This window comes from Pinus tabuliformis, chromosome 1_1, assembly GCF_031772625.1.
Source record: "Pinus tabuliformis cultivar Carrire ecotype Pingquan chromosome 1_1, CPIR1, whole genome shotgun sequence".
NCBI lineage: Eukaryota > Viridiplantae > Streptophyta > Pinopsida > Pinales > Pinaceae > Pinus > Pinus tabuliformis.
Window position 1 is genome coordinate 798209344 of NC_142297.1, and position 6107 is coordinate 798215450.

At 43.3% G+C, this 6107-nt stretch overlaps 1 pseudogene; it reads right to left on the reverse strand.

Annotated features, from left to right (window-relative positions):
- LOC149216412 (cytochrome P450 750A1 pseudogene) overlaps window positions 1–3432 on the reverse strand; it is a 101340-nt pseudogene extending 97908 nt beyond the window's left edge.
- Window positions 3433–6107: the final 2675 nt, after the last annotated feature.

The following is a 6107-nucleotide window of genomic DNA, read 5'->3' on the forward strand; positions in this document are numbered from 1 at the left end:
GTTGGGCAGAGGCACAATGTATGAAGGACTACACAGATGCGATCATTACAAAGTTCCTCTTTGAGCTTGTACTAACATGATTTGAATACCCAAAGATCTTGGTGAGTGATCGTGGTACGTAGTTCTTGAATGAAACAATCAGCACGCTGACGGAGGAATTTCAGGTATATCATCAGAAGAGAACACCTTATCACTCACAGGCTAATGGGACGGTGGAAGCATTCAATAAGGTGCTCAAAAACATGCTGACCAAGGTTTGCAAAGCTCAACGAAGTGATTGGGACCTACACATACCTACAGTATTATGGGCTCATCGAATGACATGCAAAAAGTTGACTGGACAAACCCTCTTTAGGCTCGTCTATGTGGTTGAAGCGGTAATGCCTATGGAATATATTTTACCTAGTCTACACATAGCAGCACTCACAGGTATGACGGATCGTGGAGCCTTGGAACAGAGACTCACACAACTAGATGAGCTTGAGGAAGAGAGATATTTAGTTGGATTTCACCAATAGGTCCAAAAGCAGCGTGAAAAGGCATGTCATGATCGACACATTAAGCTACGCACATTTAAGGTAAATAACCTGGTTTTGTTATATGATAGTAAATTTGATAAATTTACAGGAAAATTCTGAATGCACTAGTTAGGGCCCCATGTTATTAAGGAAATATCGATGGAGGAGTGATATAGCTGGTAAAATTAAATGGAGAACCCTTCCCAGGAAAGGTGAATGGCAGTCGCTTGAAGCTATACACCGACAGTCTTGTCATGTGATTAGATGAAGGTAGCATAGTCTTAGTGCTCCAGGCAGCTAAAAGGAGGCGTGCAAATATAAACTACACTGCTTGGGTTGGGGAGCTGCGTGATTGGAGGATGGTGCGAAGCAAGGAGGTGTCACAAGGTTCGCGACAGTGAGGAGGGAGCTACTCTAATGAGGGAAAAACTGTGTAGGTTGGCTGGAAAGTGACAGTTAAAGTCACTTTTCATGATTTGATGACAGAAGTGAGGCCAAATGGAGCAGGTGGCCGCATTTAAGACGAAATTTATGGCTTAGATACTTGAAAATTTACCGCCAATGCGGCATTAATGAACCGAATTTGGGGGGAATGGTCGGATTTGAATTCAAAATGCCCTATAAATTACAAGTCGTTGTCGAGCAAGAAACACTTGACATTTTGAGTATTTAGTTTTTGAGCACTGAGACACCTATGGACTGAGAGTTCTTCGAGGCTTTAAAAGGGACTCCTGCATTTGTGAACTTTCCAGAGACATCGGGAGCACTGTTAGAAAGTGTTATGTCAGCACCCCCTGAAATCATAAATACCGAACAAGTAGTAGAGGAGCCAACACAGGAAATGGAAAGAGAGGCAGAAGTAACTGCTCCGGAAGTGGTTGAAGTATTGGCAGAGGTCCCCAAATCACCAAGAATGACGAGACTGAAGCCAGCCCAAACCAAGGAAACCATAAAGGACAAGTAGCCTACCATATCAGTGCATGCATCGCCAAGGATAAACCCACCAAAGCCCACTGCACAGGAGAAATGCAAGGCCATAAACCTAGAACGAGAGGAGGAAGATATTGAATACATCCCGATGGACGATGAGGATGTGTGAACTGAAGTGGAGGAGGTCAAAGCCTAAGGTGCAGACCCTATTACTCCTTTGTCGAAGTATGTCCCTCCACACAAGCCTAAGTCCAAGGTACCAAAGGACATCGATGAGAATAAGATTCCCCTGCAAACCCCTTTGCTACGAGGTGAAATTTCTTTCAATGGTTTGCGCTTGGCACAAGTGGCGCTACTAGAACTTAAAGAATAGGACTTGGCAGACCATAAGAAGTTCCCATACTTGGCAATCGAGGAACTGATACGCTGCATCATAGACACAAATACGTAAATGACTGCATTGGAGCTGTGGAGGTGGCTCAAGGGGGAAGAAAAGGCAGTGTTGCTCAACCTACTCTCGGTGCCACATTATAACCATACCTCGGTGATAGTTTTGGTCATCAAGCAGCTATTATGCTTGGTGCATGATGGGTGCCTGTGGCTAGAGGAGTCGATGCCCATCACAGATAGGTTGATTCACTGAATAACACGCCTACCATACACGGGTGAGAATCTAGTGATGATCTTTAGCAGAAAGGGTGGCGAGCAGGCTCTCGCAAAATCAATGAAGGAGAAATTTAAGCTGGTGAAGAAGTCACTCAGGTACGACATATCCAACATCTGCGACCCCGCTATGAAGGTAGCACACAGATCTTCGCAAGGAAGGTAACGAGGAAGTGTTGCACCGATGAGGTGTTGGCGCCTGTCATCGTGCTCGCACATCAGTGCGCTAAAGGAGTCCAGTTCCACTGGTTGGACTACCTTAGCGAAGAGTTCCTAGAGAACTTCCATGAAGCAAAAGAGCTCAGCAAGATGTTCCACTACGCGTGCCTCTTGTTGTCAATTATGTTGGTAGCGTGGGAGCTACCAAAGGATAGCCAGTTCCCTTTGGTCATGCTAGACCTCCCTGAGGTAGTGAAGTAAACTTCATTGTGGGCGACCAAGGACGTGCAATGAGTCTGGGACAACAAGATCTTCTAGATCTTGATGGAGATGAACATCAAGATGGCCATCAATCGTAAGCCGCGATTGTCGCCCATAGTGTACGCCAACCTGTAGGGCTACGCCGAGTTCAAAGCCTATTTCCATTGAGTATTCATCAAGGTGCATAAAGACCCTACACAGAAGTGGTACGACTTGCCATATCTGGCCATGAATGATGCCATTGATGCGGTGCTTGATCAATGGCCGGCGGAATGACGCACTACCACGGACTTGGCGTTTAGCAGTGCAAGTCCGTCGCACAGAAGAAGAAGGAGGAGGCTAAGCTAAAGATGGCATAGCTGGTCGAGAAGAGGAAATAGGAGGCCACTAATAAGGCCTAGGTGGAATAGGCAGGAAAGCAAACAGGTGAAACAGAGCGTGGCTCTGACAAAGGTGTGAGGTCACCTTCACTTAAGACAGAAGAGGAGGAAACAGAACAACACGACGCGGAACCTCAAGAGACATCTGCCTGCATTAAGTGCCCAAGAGAGCTAGAGAAAGGAGGGTCCAAGAAGAAATCAAAGGCGACCAAGACTTCGTTGGACCCTATCACATTGGCAGAGGGTGACTTACATGATATCGGTGACACAGTCAGGGATGTCACCTCAGAGGCCCTGAATCAATTTGAACAACAACAATAGATCATCCTAGGGGCCATCTACACCGGGTTGCAGGAGTTACAAACCCGCATGTCACAAGCTGGGACGGTGTCTACCAGCTTGGCTATCGACACATCAGAGGTTGTTGATATGCTGCACATGAACGCTTCTAGTGCAATAGTGCTACCATATGGAGCACTGACCAGAAAAAATGTGGTTGACAGACCCACTATTAGCGCCATGAAGGGAGTTGGGTTGAACCTGGCAATGCTTCCGCGTGAAGCACTCCACCTCTTGCAGGATGGATTAATTGCAGAACTGAGGGTCTGAGAGCACCACACACTCTAGGTAATCAACGAATAGATGGCCCTAAAGAGAAATTTTGCCATTGCTGCTGAGACCGAGGCGACCAATCAGAGAAAGAGGATTATGCAGGTCGTTGGGGAGGCATGCCGAATGATCCCAGAGTTGGCCATTTTGGAGGAGGAGCCAGTTGAGGTATGCATCTACAAGTTGGCCACAGGGGTGCGCGACACTCAGATTGATATGGTGCAAGTTCAGTTGGAGTTGAACCTACAAATTACAGAGCTATAGTTGAGGGCCCAACCTTCAACACCACCAGAAGTAAACGAACAATGGGTGACCACTGTCACGGAGGTAATAACATCGGTGGAGAGTGCAGTAGCAGACTGCATGCAGCTATTCGAGCAATCATTTGAAGTCCCGGAAATCTCGCAGGAGGACCCCAATATAGAGAGGCTAGAGACAGAAGCGTGCAAGCTACAACATTACTACAATGAGGTTAAGAGCACAACGTGAATGGTTGCACTGACACAGAGACTAGCCAAGCTCAGGAGGCTAAGAAATTGAAGGAATAGGTGGATGTAGCGCTACACAAGGAAGCAGTGCTGAAGGCGAGACTAAAGACCTGGTTGGAGGAATCTTATGCAATCATAGGAAATATTGAAGGAAAGCTTGCGACTTTGCAAGTGACGCAACATAAGTTTCAGGCGGACAGTGCAGGAGCAGTGACTGAGAAGACAGTTGAAGACGCCAAGCAGGTGGCACCTTAGTGCATGGCCGAGGTAGCAGTCATACGGGTCGAGCTGGACAAGCTTCGTGCAAAGAACTCCGCACTTACCGAGTGACTCGAGGGTGAGTCACAATATTTTTTTGGGTCCTGTTGGGAGCGGGATCCCCCAAGGGTAGTTTTGGGGCTAAAAGCCCATATTTTAGTCAAATTTTACAATAAAATTGTAAGGACTCCGCATTTTGTGGTCGCGGATCATGAAGGTGTCATGTGTCATAAAGGGTAGTCTGCCCTTAGTTTTGTAAAGTAAATTCGGTTGTAAGAAACCTACCCATGGTCTGCGGACCATGGAATTGTATAAAAAGAGCTAAGTTCTAAGTAGTTTTAGGGAGAGAGACGATGATGAATCATGAAAGTGAGTCGTAGCTCTGAAGTAAGAAATCTATGTCTTGGGTTGTAACGTAGGTAGAGGCTCTGCAGGTGAGTGTGCAGAGGCATAGGGTAGAAGTATGCAACTAAGTGTGCGGACCCCTGCAGCTGTGTGCGTAGGTTGGATAGAGCTTGTAAACAATTGGAAGATATTAATAAAGAGAGGTATTCTGCAATTTCTGTGTCTGTTTTCTTTTGATGCATCTTGATATGTTATGTATGAATTTCCTTTATTATGCTTATATGATGCAGTAATGAATACACTTACATTGGATAGCTAAACGCGATCAAGGATATCTGTTTAGACGATGTTAACTATAATTATCTAATAAGATAAGTAAGACACTTAAAGTAATTTGAGAATCTACACGGACCATTGCCCTAGCAGCGTGAAAGTACCTGTGTAGCAGGTTAGGGCTGCGTGAAGGTTGATGATACCCTTTCACGGAGGTATTGAAGGCTAGAATAGAGGGCTTGTTTGCAAGCCCTAGAGCGAAGCAACCTGTGCGAAGGCAGGGATAGAGGGAATCAAACAATGTCACAACCATCTCGGGTGCGGAAATTTTGTTCCAGCATCCCTCCATACTGTTTCGGGTGAGACTTCATTTCGCGCTCCACAAACTGATGCTGAAAGGGTCAGTAGTGTAGGGATTTTTTTGGCTAAATAACAATGCACCTGGGTCAGGCCCCCTTAAGCCAACACGTAGAAAGTTTTCAGTGGGATTGAAAGGATGAGTATGACATAAACTAGTGGTGCTACTCCGTAAAAAATGCAGTGGATCTTTTGTACATGACGATAGAGAAAGTTTGTAGAAGCTTGTGAGTTTGTTTGGAAATAAGTTTTTCTATAGTAAGACTTTTGTGTCTAGGGTTGTTTGCCTTTTTTGGCCTGCAAAGTGGTTGATTTATTTTATAATGGTTGATTTTTAATCCTCAATCTTCCATTAATGTAAATTTGTTCTAAAACAATATTTAGTATTTACTATTTGAGGTTTCAATTTTCGATTTTTAGTTTATTTTTTATTTTTTTTAATTAATGTTTGTTTTTGTTTATTTTTTTTTTTAAATTTAGATAAAAATTAAAGTGTAAATATGTAGATTTATTAAAGTTAGTGATAACCAAAATTTGTGTTACACATACACTAAAATTTAAGTCAGAGGATTGTTAATGTTAATGTTGTTAATTTTATAGCAAGTTTAAAATTGAATGGTGTAAATTAAAATGGAGAACTACATTAAATATATCCTACTTTTTAATTTGGGAGTTCATTTCCAATTCTAAAATATATACACTTATCTACCTAAAATATCTTGTGTGGTTCAGAAAATTAAGTTTCTCAAATTATATAAAAATTTAAAAAAACCCTATACTAACATAGTTATATAAATTAAAATTAAATAGTTAAAAAATTTAATTAAATATCAAATCCAAAAATTACTTTCAACATTTTTCTATTT